This window comes from Equus caballus, unplaced genomic scaffold, assembly GCF_041296265.1.
Source record: "Equus caballus isolate H_3958 breed thoroughbred unplaced genomic scaffold, TB-T2T haplotype2-0000674, whole genome shotgun sequence".
Taxonomy (NCBI): domain Eukaryota; kingdom Metazoa; phylum Chordata; class Mammalia; order Perissodactyla; family Equidae; genus Equus; species Equus caballus.
The window spans coordinates 1-17665 of NW_027221962.1; the positions used below are offsets into that span (position 1 = coordinate 1).

At 70.0% G+C, this 17665-nt stretch overlaps 5 non-coding genes across 5 annotated transcripts; all 5 read right to left on the reverse strand.

Annotated features, from left to right (window-relative positions):
- Positions 1–553: 553 nt before the first annotated feature.
- LOC138922257 (5S ribosomal RNA) lies at positions 554–671 on the reverse strand. Its single transcript, XR_011435322.1, has one exon. It is a non-coding gene; the product is annotated as a 5S ribosomal RNA (ribosomal RNA).
- Positions 672–4730: 4059 nt separating this feature from the next.
- Positions 4731–4849, reverse strand: LOC138922254 (5S ribosomal RNA). Its single transcript, XR_011435319.1, has one exon. It is a non-coding gene; the product is annotated as a 5S ribosomal RNA (ribosomal RNA).
- Positions 4850–8913: 4064 nt separating this feature from the next.
- Positions 8914–9032, reverse strand: LOC138922258 (5S ribosomal RNA). Its single transcript, XR_011435323.1, has one exon. It is a non-coding gene; the product is annotated as a 5S ribosomal RNA (ribosomal RNA).
- Positions 9033–13096: 4064 nt separating this feature from the next.
- Positions 13097–13215, reverse strand: LOC138922259 (5S ribosomal RNA). Its single transcript, XR_011435324.1, has one exon. It is a non-coding gene; the product is annotated as a 5S ribosomal RNA (ribosomal RNA).
- Positions 13216–17279: 4064 nt separating this feature from the next.
- LOC138922260 (5S ribosomal RNA) lies at positions 17280–17398 on the reverse strand. The gene has a single exon (XR_011435325.1). It is a non-coding gene; the product is annotated as a 5S ribosomal RNA (ribosomal RNA).
- Positions 17399–17665: the final 267 nt, after the last annotated feature.

Genomic DNA, 17665 nt, shown 5'->3' on the forward strand with positions numbered 1-17665 from the left:
CTTGGGTGAGGTGCCCGAGACGCGCCTCTCTAACCCAGTCCGCCCTGTCCTTGGAGAAGCGGGCGGTGTCTGGAAAAGCCTGACCAGGTGTCTTTCCTCGGTGGGCGGGGCTGGTCGCTTTGGGACCCGTTAGTGGGCCTCCCGGCACCGCCGTGGAATCCGTTCCACCTGACAGGACGACTCTACCCGGCGGCTGGGGCGGCGGGGGCGGGGCGCCGAGGGAAGGGCTGGGGTGTCACCGGAGCGGGAGCCGAGCGGGTGGGAAGAGGCCGAGGCCAGAGGGAGCCGGCGGGCGGCGTGTGCGGCGTCGGGGTCCCGGTCCCGGTCCCGGTCCCGGTCCCGCCGGGCTGGCCCCGATTGGCCCTGGGTTCGGGTGGGCCGCGAGCTGGAAGGGTTGGGCTGTGGCGGGGAGGGTTGGGCCCTGCCCATGGGCGGCGCCGGCGGGCCCGCGGTGCGGAGGGTGGCGGGGGGGGGTGGGGGAGGGCTGGCTGGAGGGGTGGGGGGCGTCCGCGGAGGACGGAGGCCGGAGGCGGCAAAAGGCGAGGGAGGCAAAAGCCTACAGCACCCGTATTCCCAGGCGGTCTCCCATCCAAGTACTAACCAGGCCCGACCCTGCTTAGCTTCCGAGATCAGACGAGATCGGGCGCGTTCAGGGTGGTATGGCCGTAGACGCTGGCGCCTGCCGCCGGCGCCCCTAAGAAGCCGCGCCGCGTCGCCCGGCCCGCGGCTCGCGCGCGCGCCCAGGCCTCTGTGACGCGCACCCGCCGCCGCCGGCGCCCCCTGCGCCCGCGCTCGGCCTGCCGCCTTCCTCCCGCTGCTGCCTCCCGCCGCGGCCGCCTCGGGCGCGGCCAGCGGGCCAGCCAAACCCTGCGCTGCCCCGCCCTGCTGCCCTCCCAGGGCGCGGAGGCCTGGAGCAGCCCGGGGTGCGAGGAGGCGGGGCGGGGCGGGCGGCGGTGGGAAACGAGGGGTGGTGGGGGCGGGGATGGGGGCGGGGCGCCTGGCTGGGCGCTCTCCCCTCGCGGCCCGGGAACACTCCAGGCCGCCCTGGCCGCTCGGATCCGGCGATGGGTCGCAGGAGATGCGGCTGCTGGGAGGTGGGGGGCGCGGGGCACTTGGCCCGAGGCGTCGGGGCGTCGGGCCGCCGGGCCCGTGCTCCTCTGAGTCCCCTCCGGCCCGAGGGGCCTCCCAGCGGGAGCCCTGACCTCTGCGGCGCCGGCCGGGCCCCGACTTGCCCAAACCCAGGCGGAGCCACCGGCGCGACCAGAGGGCGTCAGCGGAAGCCCGCCGCGCTGCCCCTGAGGGCGCGGGGAGGCGGGGCGGCCACCCTTCCCCCCGCCAGCGCCGCCCAGGAGACCGGCACCCCGCCCCCAACCCGCCCCTCGCGGGGACCCTGGACAGCTCCTGCTGGCGCCAGCCCAGAGACCCAGAGACAGAGACAGAGACAGAGACACGGAGAAACAGAGAAACGGCGACACGGAGAGGATCCAAGACACGGACCTAGACAGACACCCACCCTGACCCAGAGAGGCTCTGCCCAAGAGCTCGCTTCCCCCCCAGGAGGGCGGTGGTGCTGGAGCTGGGCCCGGGCCAGGAGGCAGGGGCCCCGGGGCTGGCGATCACCCCTGGGGCCCTAGGCCGCGCAGACAGGCTCTCAGGAGTCCCGGGCTCCCGGCATCGCTGCCCCGCCATCGCCCAGGAACCACAGACAGGCACCGGAGCTCGCTGGCTGCGCTCTGTCTGCGCTTGCGTGTGCGTGTGCGTGTGCGTGTGCGTGTTGTGCGAGTGGGTGTGTAGGCGTGTGTTGTGTGTGTGTGTGTGTGGCGGCGGCGCTGCGCGCGCCTGTGTGTCTGTGTGCCTGTGTGTGTGCGCGTCCGGGTTTGCGTGTTCCTTTCTCTCCGCTTCTTCACTCTGGCTCTTTTCCTCTTTCTGCCGGGCACCCCCGACCTTACTGAGGTGATAGAAGGAGCAGGCAGAAAAGTCAGGGCCCAGAGAACTTGGCACGAGAAAGCAGCTCCATCTACCAGACATGTAGAAGCCCCTCCCCGACGACCGACCGCAGCGTCCCCGTTCTGCTCAAGTGCCGCTGGGGACGTTGCCCGGGATCTCCCGCCCGCTAGGTCACCGACGAAGGCGCCTCCGTTTTCCCAAGAGCGCTGCTCGCGCCCAGGACGGAGGGAGGAGCAGCACGGTGTGACGACGGGGAGGAAGAGTCGCGTCCGAAGGCCCGTCGGTGCCTGCCGACGTCCCGGCTCTCCCTGTCTCGAGACCTCTGGGCTTCAGGGTTCTGTGCCGCAAGGCTTTCCCGCCGCACCCCCCGGGACCCAGGGCGCGCTGTGTGCGCTGCCCGTCTCCAGCGTTTGGGCCCTGTGGGCCTTCTTGCGTCCCACTGGAAAGGGGACCCTGGGACGGAGAGAAGACGGGCAGGGGGCGGGCTTCGGCAAAGAGAGCGACGGCCATCACAGACGTCCGACGAGGCCCTCCGGGGCGCCAAGCTCTCCATTTTCCACGGCACGTGTCCTCGTCAGGTTCTGCCACCTCTCGCCGGCATGCGTAGGCACACCGCTGGTCTTGCGGCCCCAGAGGCGAGGAGGCGAACGCCCCGGAGGCCGAGATTGGCACCCGCGTTCTCGGCTGCTGGGTTGGCCAGCACCTAGGAGAGTGTCTGGCCGGAAGCAGCCAGGCGATCGATCCCTGGTGCTGGATGAGCCTCGGCGGCAAGAAGTAGGCTCGTGGGGAAGGACGGCGCCGAGGCCCGGGCCCCCACCGAGGCCGCGCTCCGTGCTGAGCGGTCCGCTCCGTGTTTCCCGCTTGCGTTCTCACCAGCACTCGCCCCCGCAAGGAGGCACGAACTCCAGGACCCCCTCGCACCAGATGAGGAAAGCGCAGCTCAGGGAGGGCACGTCACTCGCGGGAGACGGCGGCCCTTGGGTTTCAGCTCAGGACTTCGGTCTCCCGAGCCTGCGTTTCGGGGCAAGGCTCCGGTCCCGCGCTCCGGGAAACTGACAGGGACGCAGTCCCGCTTCTCCCCGCAGAAGGTGCTCCTCGGAGATCAGATCCGGGGACCCGTCAGAACCACCCCGGCACGAGCTGGCAGGGAGCGACGCGCACCGCCCCTCCCCCCCATCCCGCAGCCCGCAGCCCGCAGCCCGCAGCCCGCAGCCCGAGGAAGCGAGGAGCAGGCGATAGAGGCGCTGGGTTGGCAGGAGGGGAAACGGGGCCGGCAGGAGAAGCGAACCGCGGAGAGACTCCCTCCCAGGACGACGATGGCTGAACGGGGAGAGGAGGGAGCTTTGGGTCCTCTCTCGTCCTGCTTTGACCGGGATGTCCCCATTTTTCCACAGCGAGCGAGTATGGCTCTTGGATTCGGTGGGGAAGACGTGGTTTATCTGGAGGACTTTTCCCTTCGGGGTTCAAAGTCCGTTCTCTGAGGCAAGGCTCCCTCTCTGCCTCCCTGTCCTTCCCATTCGCCTCCCCGGAAGCCAGCTCTCCTCCCGGTTTCCTGGATCCCTTGGCCACGGTCCTCTGTTGCAAACACAGGCAGGTGCAAAGAAGATGCGAAAGGCTGCCCGAGCCACGCGAACGGAAAGCTGAAGCCAGGGAGCCAGGAAGGGCTGGCTGCTGAGGGAGGACGTGTCCTGTCAGGAGGCTTTTCAACTCCCTCTGACAGATGCGGCCTGGAGGGGCGGGGCCCGGCCGGGGCCCTGGGGTGGTAGGGGTCGGGTGTGAGGGGGTGGGTGGGGAGGCGGGGGGAGGCGGGAAGAGAGGGAGGCCCCCGAGTGAGGGGACACCAAAAGCCTCAGCCATCAAGACTCCTCATCTTTGCATCCAGCGTTCTCAAACTCAAAACGAACGCAAGCTCATCCACCAGGAGCAACGTAGCAGCGTTTCCAAGCGAGGCAGGACCGCCCGAAGGCGAAAGCAGAATGGGATCCCAGTCAGGTGGAGCTTGAAACTCAGACCCACCCACCCCCCTACCCCCCCACCACCTCCCCCCCTCCCCCCCACCCCGGGAAGGGGGCTTCTGGAAGGAAAAGCGAGACAAACTGACAGGGACAAACTTAGGTCGGGAAAGGAGTGTTGATTGTGAATGAGCCTCTCAAGGACAAGCGAGCGGGTACCAGGTTTTAGAAGATGACCTGCAGCGGCACAGACGCCAGCAAAGGCAGAAGCCATCCCGTCTTGGGTGAGGTGCCCGAGACGCGCCTCTCTAACCCAGTCCGCCCTGTCCTTGGAGAAGCGGGCGGTGTCTGGAAAAGCCTGACCAGGTGTCTTTCCTCGGTGGGCGGGGCTGGTCGCTTTGGGACCCGTTTGGGCCTCCCGGCACCGCCGTGGAATCCGTTCCACCTGACAGGACGACTCTACCCGGCGGCTGGGGCGGCGGGGGCGGGGCGCCGAGGGAAGGGCTGGGGTGTCACCGGAGCGGGAGCCGAGCGGGTGGGAAGAGGCCGAGGCCAGAGGGAGCCGGCGGGCGGCGTGTGCGGCGTCGGGGTCCCGGTCCCGGTCCCGGTCCCGGTCCCGCCGGGCTGGCCCCGATTGGCCCTGGGTTCGGGTGGGGCCGCGAGCTGGAAGGGTTGGGCTGTGGCGGGGAGGGGTTGGGCCCTGCCCATGGGCGGCGCCGGCGGGCCCGCGGTGCGGAGGGTGGCGGGGGGGGTGGGGGAGGGCTGGCTGGAGGGGTGGGGGGCGTCCGCGGAGGACGGAGGCCGGAGGCGGCAAAAGGCGAGGGAGGCAAAAGCCTACAGCACCCGGTATTCCCAGGCGGTCTCCCATCCAAGTACTAACCAGGCCCGACCCTGCTTAGCTTCCGAGATCAGACGAGATCGGGCGCGTTCAGGGTGGTATGGCCGTAGACGCTGGCGCCTGCCGCCGGCGCCCCTAAGAAGCCGCGCCGCGTCGCCCGGCCCGCGGCTCGCGCGCGCGCCCAGGCCTCTGTGACGCGCACCCGCCGCCGCCGGCGCCCCCTGCGCCCGCGCTCGGCCTGCCGCCTTCCTCCCGCTGCTGCCTCCCGCCGCGGCCGCCTCGGGCGCGGCCAGCGGGCCAGCCAAACCCTGCGCTGCCCCGCCCTGCTGCCCTCCCAGGGCGCGGAGGCCTGGAGCAGCCCGGGGTGCGAGGAGGCGGGGCGGGGCGGGCGGCGGTGGGAAACGAGGGGTGGTGGGGGCGGGGATGGGGGCGGGGCGCCTGGCTGGGCGCTCTCCCCTCGCGGCCCGGGAACACTCCAGGCCGCCCTGGCCGCTCGGATCCGGCGATGGGTCGCAGGAGATGCGGCTGCTGGGAGGTGGGGGGCGCGGGGCACTTGGCCCGAGGCGTCGGGGCGTCGGGCCGCCGGGCCCGTGCTCCTCTGAGTCCCCTCCGGCCCGAGGGGCCTCCCAGCGGGAGCCCTGACCTCTGCGGCGCCGGCCGGGCCCCGACTTGCCCAAACCCAGGCGGAGCCACCGGCGCGACCAGAGGGCGTCAGCGGAAGCCCGCCGCGCTGCCCCTGAGGGCGCGGGGAGGCGGGGCGGCCACCCTTCCCCCCGCCAGCGCCGCCCAGGAGACCGGCACCCCGCCCCCAACCCGCCCCTCGCGGGGACCCTGGACAGCTCCTGCTGGCGCCAGCCCAGAGACCCAGAGACAGAGACAGAGACAGAGACACGGAGAAACAGAGAAACGGCGACACGGAGAGGATCCAAGACACGGACCTAGACAGACACCCACCCTGACCCAGAGAGGCTCTGCCCAAGAGCTCGCTTCCCCCCCAGGAGGGCGGTGGTGCTGGAGCTGGGCCCGGGCCAGGAGGCAGGGGCCCCGGGGCTGGCGATCACCCCTGGGGCCCTAGGCCGCGCAGACAGGCTCTCAGGAGTCCCGGGCTCCCGGCATCGCTGCCCCGCCATCGCCCAGGAACCACAGACAGGCACCGGAGCTCGCTGGCGCGCTCTGTCTGCGCTTGCGTGTGCGTGTGCGTGTGCGTGTGCGTGTTGTGCGAGTGGGTGTGTAGGCGTGTGTGTGTGTGTGTGTGTGTGCGCGCGCGCGCGCGCCTGTGTGTCTGTGTGCCTGTGTGTGTGCGCGTCCGGGTTTGCGTGTTCCTTTCTCTCCGCTTCTTCACTCTGGCTCTTTTCCTCTTTCTGCCGGGCACCCCCGACCTTACTGAGGTGATAGAAGGAGCAGGCAGAAAAGTCAGGGCCCAGAGAACTTGGCACGAGAAAGCAGCTCCATCTACCAGACATGTAGAAGCCCCTCCCCGACGACCGACCGCAGCGTCCCCGTTCTGCTCAAGTGCCGCTGGGGACGTTGCCCGGGATCTCCCGCCCGCTAGGTCACCGACGAAGGCGCCTCCGTTTTCCCAAGAGCGCGCTCGCGCCCAGGACGGAGGGAGGAGCAGCACGGTGTGACGACGGGGAGGAAGAGTCGCGTCCGAAGGCCCGTCGGTGCCTGCCGACGTCCCGGCTCTCCCTGTCTCGAGACCTCTGGGCTTCAGGGTTCTGTGCCGCAAGGCTTTCCCGCCGCACCCCCCGGGACCCAGGGCGCGCTGTGTGCGCTGCCCGTCTCCAGCGTTTGGGCCCTGTGGGCCTTCTTGCGTCCCACTGGAAAGGGGACCCTGGGACGGAGAGAAGACGGGCAGGGGGCGGGCTTCGGCAAAGAGAGCGACGGCCATCCACAGACGTCCGACGAGGCCCTCCGGGGCGCCAAGCTCTCCATTTTCCACGGCACGTGTCCTCGTCAGGTTCTGCCACCTCTCGCCGGCATGCGTAGGCACACCGCTGGTCTTGCGGCCCCAGAGGCGAGGAGGCGAACGCCCCGGAGGCCGAGATTGGCACCCGCGTTCTCGGCTGCTGGGTGGCCAGCACCTAGGAGAGTGTCTGGCCGGAAGCAGCCAGGCGATCGATCCCTGGGTGCTGGATGAGCCTCGGCGGCAAGAAGTAGGCTCGTGGGGAAGGACGGCGGCCGAGGCCCGGGCCCCCACCGAGGCCGCGCTCCGTGCTGAGCGGTCCGCTCCGTGTTTCCCGCTTGCGTTCTCACCAGCACTCGCCCCCGCAAGGAGGCACGAACTCCAGGACCCCCTCGCACCAGATGAGGAAAGCGCAGCTCAGGGAGGGCACGTCACTCGCGGGAGACGGCGGCCCTTGGGTTTCAGCTCAGGACTTCGGTCTCCCGAGCCTGCGTTTCGGGGCAAGGCTCCGGTCCCGCGCTCCGGGAAACTGACAGGGACGCAGTCCCGCTTCTCCCCGCAGAAGGTGCTCCTCGGAGATCAGATCCGGGGACCCGTCAGAACCACCCCGGGCACGAGCTGGCAGGGAGCGACGCGCACCGCCCCTCCCCCCCCATCCCGCAGCCCGCAGCCCGCAGCCCGCAGCCCGCAGCCCGCAGCCCGAGGAAGCGAGGAGCAGGCGATAGAGGCGCTGGGTTGGCAGGAGGGGAAACGGGGCCGGCAGGAGAAGCGAACCGCGGAGAGACTCCCTCCCAGGACGACGATGGCTGAACGGGGAGAGGAGGGAGCTTTGGGTCCTCTCTCGTCCTGCTTTGACCGGGATGTCCCCATTTTTCCACAGCGAGCGAGTATGGCTCTTGGATTCGGTGGGGAAGACGTGGTTTATCTGGAGGACTTTTCCCTTCGGGGGTTCAAAGTCCGTTCTCTGAGGCAAGGCTCCCTCTCTGCCTCCCTGTCCTTCCCATTCGCCTCCCCGGAAGCCAGCTCTCCTCCCGGTTTCCTGGATCCCTTGGCCACGGTCCTCTGTTGCAAACACAGGCAGGTGCAAAGAAGATGCGAAAGGCTGCCCGAGCCACGCGAACGGAAAGCTGAAGCCAGGGAGCCAGGAAGGGCTGGCTGCTGAGGGAGGACGTGTCCTGTCAGGAGGCTTTTCAACTCCCTCTGACAGATGCGGCCTGGAGGGGCGGGGCCCGGCCGGGGCCCTGGGGTGGTAGGGGTCGGGTGTGAGGGGGTGGGTGGGGAGGCGGGGGGAGGCGGGAAGAGAGGGAGGCCCCCGAGTGAGGGGACACCAAAAGCCTCAGCCATCAAGACTCCTCATCTTTGCATCCAGCGTTCTCAAACTCAAAACGAACGCAAGCTCATCCACCAGGAGCAACGTAGCAGCGTTTCCAAGCGAGGCAGGACCGCCCGAAGGCGAAAGCAGAATGGGATCCCAGTCAGGTGGAGCTTGAAACTCAGACCCACCCACCCCCCTACCCCCCCACCACCTCCCCCCCTCCCCCCCACCCCGGGAAGGGGGCTTCTGGAAGGAAAAGCGAGACAAACTGACAGGGACAAACTTAGGTCGGGAAAGGAGTGTTGATTGTGAATGAGCCTCTCAAGGACAAGCGAGCGGGTACCAGGTTTTAGAAGATGACCTGCAGCGGCACAGACGCCAGCAAAGGCAGAAGCCATCCCGTCTTGGGTGAGGTGCCCGAGACGCGCCTCTCTAACCCAGTCCGCCCTGTCCTTGGAGAAGCGGGCGGTGTCTGGAAAAGCCTGACCAGGTGTCTTTCCTCGGTGGGCGGGGCTGGTCGCTTTGGGACCCGTTTGGGCCTCCCGGCACCGCCGTGGAATCCGTTCCACCTGACAGGACGACTCTACCCGGCGGCTGGGGCGGCGGGGGCGGGGCGCCGAGGGAAGGGCTGGGGTGTCACCGGAGCGGGAGCCGAGCGGGTGGGAAGAGGCCGAGGCCAGAGGGAGCCGGCGGGCGGCGTGTGCGGCGTCGGGGTCCCGGTCCCGGTCCCGGTCCCGGTCCCGCCGGGCTGGCCCCGATTGGCCCTGGGTTCGGGTGGGGCCGCGAGCTGGAAGGGTTGGGCTGTGGCGGGGAGGGGTTGGGCCCTGCCCATGGGCGGCGCCGGCGGGCCCGCGGTGCGGAGGGTGGCGGGGGGGGTGGGGGAGGGCTGGCTGGAGGGGTGGGGGGCGTCCGCGGAGGACGGAGGCCGGAGGCGGCAAAAGGCGAGGGAGGCAAAAGCCTACAGCACCCGGTATTCCCAGGCGGTCTCCCATCCAAGTACTAACCAGGCCCGACCCTGCTTAGCTTCCGAGATCAGACGAGATCGGGCGCGTTCAGGGTGGTATGGCCGTAGACGCTGGCGCCTGCCGCCGGCGCCCCTAAGAAGCCGCGCCGCGTCGCCCGGCCCGCGGCTCGCGCGCGCGCCCAGGCCTCTGTGACGCGCACCCGCCGCCGCCGGCGCCCCCTGCGCCCGCGCTCGGCCTGCCGCCTTCCTCCCGCTGCTGCCTCCCGCCGCGGCCGCCTCGGGCGCGGCCAGCGGGCCAGCCAAACCCTGCGCTGCCCCGCCCTGCTGCCCTCCCAGGGCGCGGAGGCCTGGAGCAGCCCGGGGTGCGAGGAGGCGGGGCGGGGCGGGCGGCGGTGGGAAACGAGGGGTGGTGGGGGCGGGGATGGGGGCGGGGCGCCTGGCTGGGCGCTCTCCCCTCGCGGCCCGGGAACACTCCAGGCCGCCCTGGCCGCTCGGATCCGGCGATGGGTCGCAGGAGATGCGGCTGCTGGGAGGTGGGGGGCGCGGGGCACTTGGCCCGAGGCGTCGGGGCGTCGGGCCGCCGGGCCCGTGCTCCTCTGAGTCCCCTCCGGCCCGAGGGGCCTCCCAGCGGGAGCCCTGACCTCTGCGGCGCCGGCCGGGCCCCGACTTGCCCAAACCCAGGCGGAGCCACCGGCGCGACCAGAGGGCGTCAGCGGAAGCCCGCCGCGCTGCCCCTGAGGGCGCGGGGAGGCGGGGCGGCCACCCTTCCCCCCGCCAGCGCCGCCCAGGAGACCGGCACCCCGCCCCCAACCCGCCCCTCGCGGGGACCCTGGACAGCTCCTGCTGGCGCCAGCCCAGAGACCCAGAGACAGAGACAGAGACAGAGACACGGAGAAACAGAGAAACGGCGACACGGAGAGGATCCAAGACACGGACCTAGACAGACACCCACCCTGACCCAGAGAGGCTCTGCCCAAGAGCTCGCTTCCCCCCCAGGAGGGCGGTGGTGCTGGAGCTGGGCCCGGGCCAGGAGGCAGGGGCCCCGGGGCTGGCGATCACCCCTGGGGCCCTAGGCCGCGCAGACAGGCTCTCAGGAGTCCCGGGCTCCCGGCATCGCTGCCCCGCCATCGCCCAGGAACCACAGACAGGCACCGGAGCTCGCTGGCGCGCTCTGTCTGCGCTTGCGTGTGCGTGTGCGTGTGCGTGTGCGTGTTGTGCGAGTGGGTGTGTAGGCGTGTGTGTGTGTGTGTGTGTGTGCGCGCGCGCGCGCGCCTGTGTGTCTGTGTGCCTGTGTGTGTGCGCGTCCGGGTTTGCGTGTTCCTTTCTCTCCGCTTCTTCACTCTGGCTCTTTTCCTCTTTCTGCCGGGCACCCCCGACCTTACTGAGGTGATAGAAGGAGCAGGCAGAAAAGTCAGGGCCCAGAGAACTTGGCACGAGAAAGCAGCTCCATCTACCAGACATGTAGAAGCCCCTCCCCGACGACCGACCGCAGCGTCCCCGTTCTGCTCAAGTGCCGCTGGGGACGTTGCCCGGGATCTCCCGCCCGCTAGGTCACCGACGAAGGCGCCTCCGTTTTCCCAAGAGCGCGCTCGCGCCCAGGACGGAGGGAGGAGCAGCACGGTGTGACGACGGGGAGGAAGAGTCGCGTCCGAAGGCCCGTCGGTGCCTGCCGACGTCCCGGCTCTCCCTGTCTCGAGACCTCTGGGCTTCAGGGTTCTGTGCCGCAAGGCTTTCCCGCCGCACCCCCCGGGACCCAGGGCGCGCTGTGTGCGCTGCCCGTCTCCAGCGTTTGGGCCCTGTGGGCCTTCTTGCGTCCCACTGGAAAGGGGACCCTGGGACGGAGAGAAGACGGGCAGGGGGCGGGCTTCGGCAAAGAGAGCGACGGCCATCCACAGACGTCCGACGAGGCCCTCCGGGGCGCCAAGCTCTCCATTTTCCACGGCACGTGTCCTCGTCAGGTTCTGCCACCTCTCGCCGGCATGCGTAGGCACACCGCTGGTCTTGCGGCCCCAGAGGCGAGGAGGCGAACGCCCCGGAGGCCGAGATTGGCACCCGCGTTCTCGGCTGCTGGGTGGCCAGCACCTAGGAGAGTGTCTGGCCGGAAGCAGCCAGGCGATCGATCCCTGGGTGCTGGATGAGCCTCGGCGGCAAGAAGTAGGCTCGTGGGGAAGGACGGCGGCCGAGGCCCGGGCCCCCACCGAGGCCGCGCTCCGTGCTGAGCGGTCCGCTCCGTGTTTCCCGCTTGCGTTCTCACCAGCACTCGCCCCCGCAAGGAGGCACGAACTCCAGGACCCCCTCGCACCAGATGAGGAAAGCGCAGCTCAGGGAGGGCACGTCACTCGCGGGAGACGGCGGCCCTTGGGTTTCAGCTCAGGACTTCGGTCTCCCGAGCCTGCGTTTCGGGGCAAGGCTCCGGTCCCGCGCTCCGGGAAACTGACAGGGACGCAGTCCCGCTTCTCCCCGCAGAAGGTGCTCCTCGGAGATCAGATCCGGGGACCCGTCAGAACCACCCCGGGCACGAGCTGGCAGGGAGCGACGCGCACCGCCCCTCCCCCCCCAGCCCGCAGCCCGCAGCCCGCAGCCCGCAGCCCGCAGCCCGCAGCCCGAGGAAGCGAGGAGCAGGCGATAGAGGCGCTGGGTTGGCAGGAGGGGAAACGGGGCCGGCAGGAGAAGCGAACCGCGGAGAGACTCCCTCCCAGGACGACGATGGCTGAACGGGGAGAGGAGGGAGCTTTGGGTCCTCTCTCGTCCTGCTTTGACCGGGATGTCCCCATTTTTCCACAGCGAGCGAGTATGGCTCTTGGATTCGGTGGGGAAGACGTGGTTTATCTGGAGGACTTTTCCCTTCGGGGGTTCAAAGTCCGTTCTCTGAGGCAAGGCTCCCTCTCTGCCTCCCTGTCCTTCCCATTCGCCTCCCCGGAAGCCAGCTCTCCTCCCGGTTTCCTGGATCCCTTGGCCACGGTCCTCTGTTGCAAACACAGGCAGGTGCAAAGAAGATGCGAAAGGCTGCCCGAGCCACGCGAACGGAAAGCTGAAGCCAGGGAGCCAGGAAGGGCTGGCTGCTGAGGGAGGACGTGTCCTGTCAGGAGGCTTTTCAACTCCCTCTGACAGATGCGGCCTGGAGGGGCGGGGCCCGGCCGGGGCCCTGGGGTGGTAGGGGTCGGGTGTGAGGGGGTGGGTGGGGAGGCGGGGGGAGGCGGGAAGAGAGGGAGGCCCCCGAGTGAGGGGACACCAAAAGCCTCAGCCATCAAGACTCCTCATCTTTGCATCCAGCGTTCTCAAACTCAAAACGAACGCAAGCTCATCCACCAGGAGCAACGTAGCAGCGTTTCCAAGCGAGGCAGGACCGCCCGAAGGCGAAAGCAGAATGGGATCCCAGTCAGGTGGAGCTTGAAACTCAGACCCACCCACCCCCCTACCCCCCCACCACCTCCCCCCCTCCCCCCCACCCCGGGAAGGGGGCTTCTGGAAGGAAAAGCGAGACAAACTGACAGGGACAAACTTAGGTCGGGAAAGGAGTGTTGATTGTGAATGAGCCTCTCAAGGACAAGCGAGCGGGTACCAGGTTTTAGAAGATGACCTGCAGCGGCACAGACGCCAGCAAAGGCAGAAGCCATCCCGTCTTGGGTGAGGTGCCCGAGACGCGCCTCTCTAACCCAGTCCGCCCTGTCCTTGGAGAAGCGGGCGGTGTCTGGAAAAGCCTGACCAGGTGTCTTTCCTCGGTGGGCGGGGCTGGTCGCTTTGGGACCCGTTTGGGCCTCCCGGCACCGCCGTGGAATCCGTTCCACCTGACAGGACGACTCTACCCGGCGGCTGGGGCGGCGGGGGCGGGGCGCCGAGGGAAGGGCTGGGGTGTCACCGGAGCGGGAGCCGAGCGGGTGGGAAGAGGCCGAGGCCAGAGGGAGCCGGCGGGCGGCGTGTGCGGCGTCGGGGTCCCGGTCCCGGTCCCGGTCCCGGTCCCGCCGGGCTGGCCCCGATTGGCCCTGGGTTCGGGTGGGGCCGCGAGCTGGAAGGGTTGGGCTGTGGCGGGGAGGGGTTGGGCCCTGCCCATGGGCGGCGCCGGCGGGCCCGCGGTGCGGAGGGTGGCGGGGGGGGTGGGGGAGGGCTGGCTGGAGGGGTGGGGGGCGTCCGCGGAGGACGGAGGCCGGAGGCGGCAAAAGGCGAGGGAGGCAAAAGCCTACAGCACCCGGTATTCCCAGGCGGTCTCCCATCCAAGTACTAACCAGGCCCGACCCTGCTTAGCTTCCGAGATCAGACGAGATCGGGCGCGTTCAGGGTGGTATGGCCGTAGACGCTGGCGCCTGCCGCCGGCGCCCCTAAGAAGCCGCGCCGCGTCGCCCGGCCCGCGGCTCGCGCGCGCGCCCAGGCCTCTGTGACGCGCACCCGCCGCCGCCGGCGCCCCCTGCGCCCGCGCTCGGCCTGCCGCCTTCCTCCCGCTGCTGCCTCCCGCCGCGGCCGCCTCGGGCGCGGCCAGCGGGCCAGCCAAACCCTGCGCTGCCCCGCCCTGCTGCCCTCCCAGGGCGCGGAGGCCTGGAGCAGCCCGGGGTGCGAGGAGGCGGGGCGGGGCGGGCGGCGGTGGGAAACGAGGGGTGGTGGGGGCGGGGATGGGGGCGGGGCGCCTGGCTGGGCGCTCTCCCCTCGCGGCCCGGGAACACTCCAGGCCGCCCTGGCCGCTCGGATCCGGCGATGGGTCGCAGGAGATGCGGCTGCTGGGAGGTGGGGGGCGCGGGGCACTTGGCCCGAGGCGTCGGGGCGTCGGGCCGCCGGGCCCGTGCTCCTCTGAGTCCCCTCCGGCCCGAGGGGCCTCCCAGCGGGAGCCCTGACCTCTGCGGCGCCGGCCGGGCCCCGACTTGCCCAAACCCAGGCGGAGCCACCGGCGCGACCAGAGGGCGTCAGCGGAAGCCCGCCGCGCTGCCCCTGAGGGCGCGGGGAGGCGGGGCGGCCACCCTTCCCCCCGCCAGCGCCGCCCAGGAGACCGGCACCCCGCCCCCAACCCGCCCCTCGCGGGGACCCTGGACAGCTCCTGCTGGCGCCAGCCCAGAGACCCAGAGACAGAGACAGAGACAGAGACACGGAGAAACAGAGAAACGGCGACACGGAGAGGATCCAAGACACGGACCTAGACAGACACCCACCCTGACCCAGAGAGGCTCTGCCCAAGAGCTCGCTTCCCCCCCAGGAGGGCGGTGGTGCTGGAGCTGGGCCCGGGCCAGGAGGCAGGGGCCCCGGGGCTGGCGATCACCCCTGGGGCCCTAGGCCGCGCAGACAGGCTCTCAGGAGTCCCGGGCTCCCGGCATCGCTGCCCCGCCATCGCCCAGGAACCACAGACAGGCACCGGAGCTCGCTGGCGCGCTCTGTCTGCGCTTGCGTGTGCGTGTGCGTGTGCGTGTGCGTGTTGTGCGAGTGGGTGTGTAGGCGTGTGTGTGTGTGTGTGTGTGTGCGCGCGCGCGCGCGCCTGTGTGTCTGTGTGCCTGTGTGTGTGCGCGTCCGGGTTTGCGTGTTCCTTTCTCTCCGCTTCTTCACTCTGGCTCTTTTCCTCTTTCTGCCGGGCACCCCCGACCTTACTGAGGTGATAGAAGGAGCAGGCAGAAAAGTCAGGGCCCAGAGAACTTGGCACGAGAAAGCAGCTCCATCTACCAGACATGTAGAAGCCCCTCCCCGACGACCGACCGCAGCGTCCCCGTTCTGCTCAAGTGCCGCTGGGGACGTTGCCCGGGATCTCCCGCCCGCTAGGTCACCGACGAAGGCGCCTCCGTTTTCCCAAGAGCGCGCTCGCGCCCAGGACGGAGGGAGGAGCAGCACGGTGTGACGACGGGGAGGAAGAGTCGCGTCCGAAGGCCCGTCGGTGCCTGCCGACGTCCCGGCTCTCCCTGTCTCGAGACCTCTGGGCTTCAGGGTTCTGTGCCGCAAGGCTTTCCCGCCGCACCCCCCGGGACCCAGGGCGCGCTGTGTGCGCTGCCCGTCTCCAGCGTTTGGGCCCTGTGGGCCTTCTTGCGTCCCACTGGAAAGGGGACCCTGGGACGGAGAGAAGACGGGCAGGGGGCGGGCTTCGGCAAAGAGAGCGACGGCCATCCACAGACGTCCGACGAGGCCCTCCGGGGCGCCAAGCTCTCCATTTTCCACGGCACGTGTCCTCGTCAGGTTCTGCCACCTCTCGCCGGCATGCGTAGGCACACCGCTGGTCTTGCGGCCCCAGAGGCGAGGAGGCGAACGCCCCGGAGGCCGAGATTGGCACCCGCGTTCTCGGCTGCTGGGTGGCCAGCACCTAGGAGAGTGTCTGGCCGGAAGCAGCCAGGCGATCGATCCCTGGGTGCTGGATGAGCCTCGGCGGCAAGAAGTAGGCTCGTGGGGAAGGACGGCGGCCGAGGCCCGGGCCCCCACCGAGGCCGCGCTCCGTGCTGAGCGGTCCGCTCCGTGTTTCCCGCTTGCGTTCTCACCAGCACTCGCCCCCGCAAGGAGGCACGAACTCCAGGACCCCCTCGCACCAGATGAGGAAAGCGCAGCTCAGGGAGGGCACGTCACTCGCGGGAGACGGCGGCCCTTGGGTTTCAGCTCAGGACTTCGGTCTCCCGAGCCTGCGTTTCGGGGCAAGGCTCCGGTCCCGCGCTCCGGGAAACTGACAGGGACGCAGTCCCGCTTCTCCCCGCAGAAGGTGCTCCTCGGAGATCAGATCCGGGGACCCGTCAGAACCACCCCGGGCACGAGCTGGCAGGGAGCGACGCGCACCGCCCCTCCCCCCCCATCCCGCAGCCCGCAGCCCGCAGCCCGCAGCCCGCAGCCCGCAGCCCGAGGAAGCGAGGAGCAGGCGATAGAGGCGCTGGGTTGGCAGGAGGGGAAACGGGGCCGGCAGGAGAAGCGAACCGCGGAGAGACTCCCTCCCAGGACGACGATGGCTGAACGGGGAGAGGAGGGAGCTTTGGGTCCTCTCTCGTCCTGCTTTGACCGGGATGTCCCCATTTTTCCACAGCGAGCGAGTATGGCTCTTGGATTCGGTGGGGAAGACGTGGTTTATCTGGAGGACTTTTCCCTTCGGGGGTTCAAAGTCCGTTCTCTGAGGCAAGGCTCCCTCTCTGCCTCCCTGTCCTTCCCATTCGCCTCCCCGGAAGCCAGCTCTCCTCCCGGTTTCCTGGATCCCTTGGCCACGGTCCTCTGTTGCAAACACAGGCAGGTGCAAAGAAGATGCGAAAGGCTGCCCGAGCCACGCGAACGGAAAGCTGAAGCCAGGGAGCCAGGAAGGGCTGGCTGCTGAGGGAGGACGTGTCCTGTCAGGAGGCTTTTCAACTCCCTCTGACAGATGCGGCCTGGAGGGGCGGGGCCCGGCCGGGGCCCTGGGGTGGTAGGGGTCGGGTGTGAGGGGGTGGGTGGGGAGGCGGGGGGAGGCGGGAAGAGAGGGAGGCCCCCGAGTGAGGGGACACCAAAAGCCTCAGCCATCAAGACTCCTCATCTTTGCATCCAGCGTTCTCAAACTCAAAACGAACGCAAGCTCATCCACCAGGAGCAACGTAGCAGCGTTTCCAAGCGAGGCAGGACCGCCCGAAGGCGAAAGCAGAATGGGATCCCAGTCAGGTGGAGCTTGAAACTCAGACCCACCCACCCCCCTACCCCCCCACCACCTCCCCCCCTCCCCCCCACCCCGGGAAGGGGGCTTCTGGAAGGAAAAGCGAGACAAACTGACAGGGACAAACTTAGGTCGGGAAAGGAGTGTTGATTGTGAATGAGCCTCTCAAGGACAAGCGAGCGGGTACCAGGTTTTAGAAGATGACCTGCAGCGGCACAGACGCCAGCAAAGGCAGAAGCCATCCCGTCTTGGGTGAGGTGCCCGAGACGCGCCTCTCTAACCCAGTCCGCCCTGTCCTTGGAGAAGCGGGCGGTGTCTGGAAAAGCCTGACCAGGTGTCTTTCCTCGGTGGGCGGGGCTGGTCGCTTTGGGACCCGTTTGGGCCTCCCGGCACCGCCGTGGAATCCGTTCCACCTGACAGGACGACTCTACCCGGCGGCTGGGGCGGCGGGGGCGGGGCGCCGAGGGAAGGGCTGGGGTGTCACCGGAGCGGGAGCCGAGCGGGTGGGAAGAGGCCGAGGCCAGAGGGAGCCGGCGGGCGGCGTGTGCGGCGTCGGGGTCCCGGTCCCGGTCCCGGTCCCGGTCCCGCCGGGCTGGCCCCGATTGGCCCTGGGTTCGGGTGGGGCCGCGAGCTGGAAGGGTTGGGCTGTGGCGGGGAGGGGTTGGGCCCTGCCCATGGGCGGCGCCGGCGGGCCCGCGGTGCGGAGGGTGGCGGGGGGGGTGGGGGAGGGCTGGCTGGAGGGGTGGGGGGCGTCCGCGGAGGACGGAGGCCGGAGGCGGCAAAAGGCGAGGGAGGCAAAAGCCTACAGCACCCGGTATTCCCAGGCGGTCTCCCATCCAAGTACTAACCAGGCCCGACCCTGCTTAGCTTCCGAGATCAGACGAGATCGGGCGCGTTCAGGGTGGTATGGCCGTAGACGCTGGCGCCTGCCGCCGGCGCCCCTAAGAAGCCGCGCCGCGTCGCCCGGCCCGCGGCTCGCGCGCGCGCCCAGGCCTCTGTGACGCGCACCCGCCGCCGCCGGCGCCCCCTGCGCCCGCGCTCGGCCTGCCGCCTTCCTCCCGCTGCTGCCTCCCGCCGCGGCCGCCTCGGGCGCGGCCAGCGGGCCAGCCAAACCCTGCGCTGCCCCGCCCTGCTGCCCTCCCAGGGCGCGGAGGCCTGGAGCAGCCCGGGGTGCGAGGAGGCGGG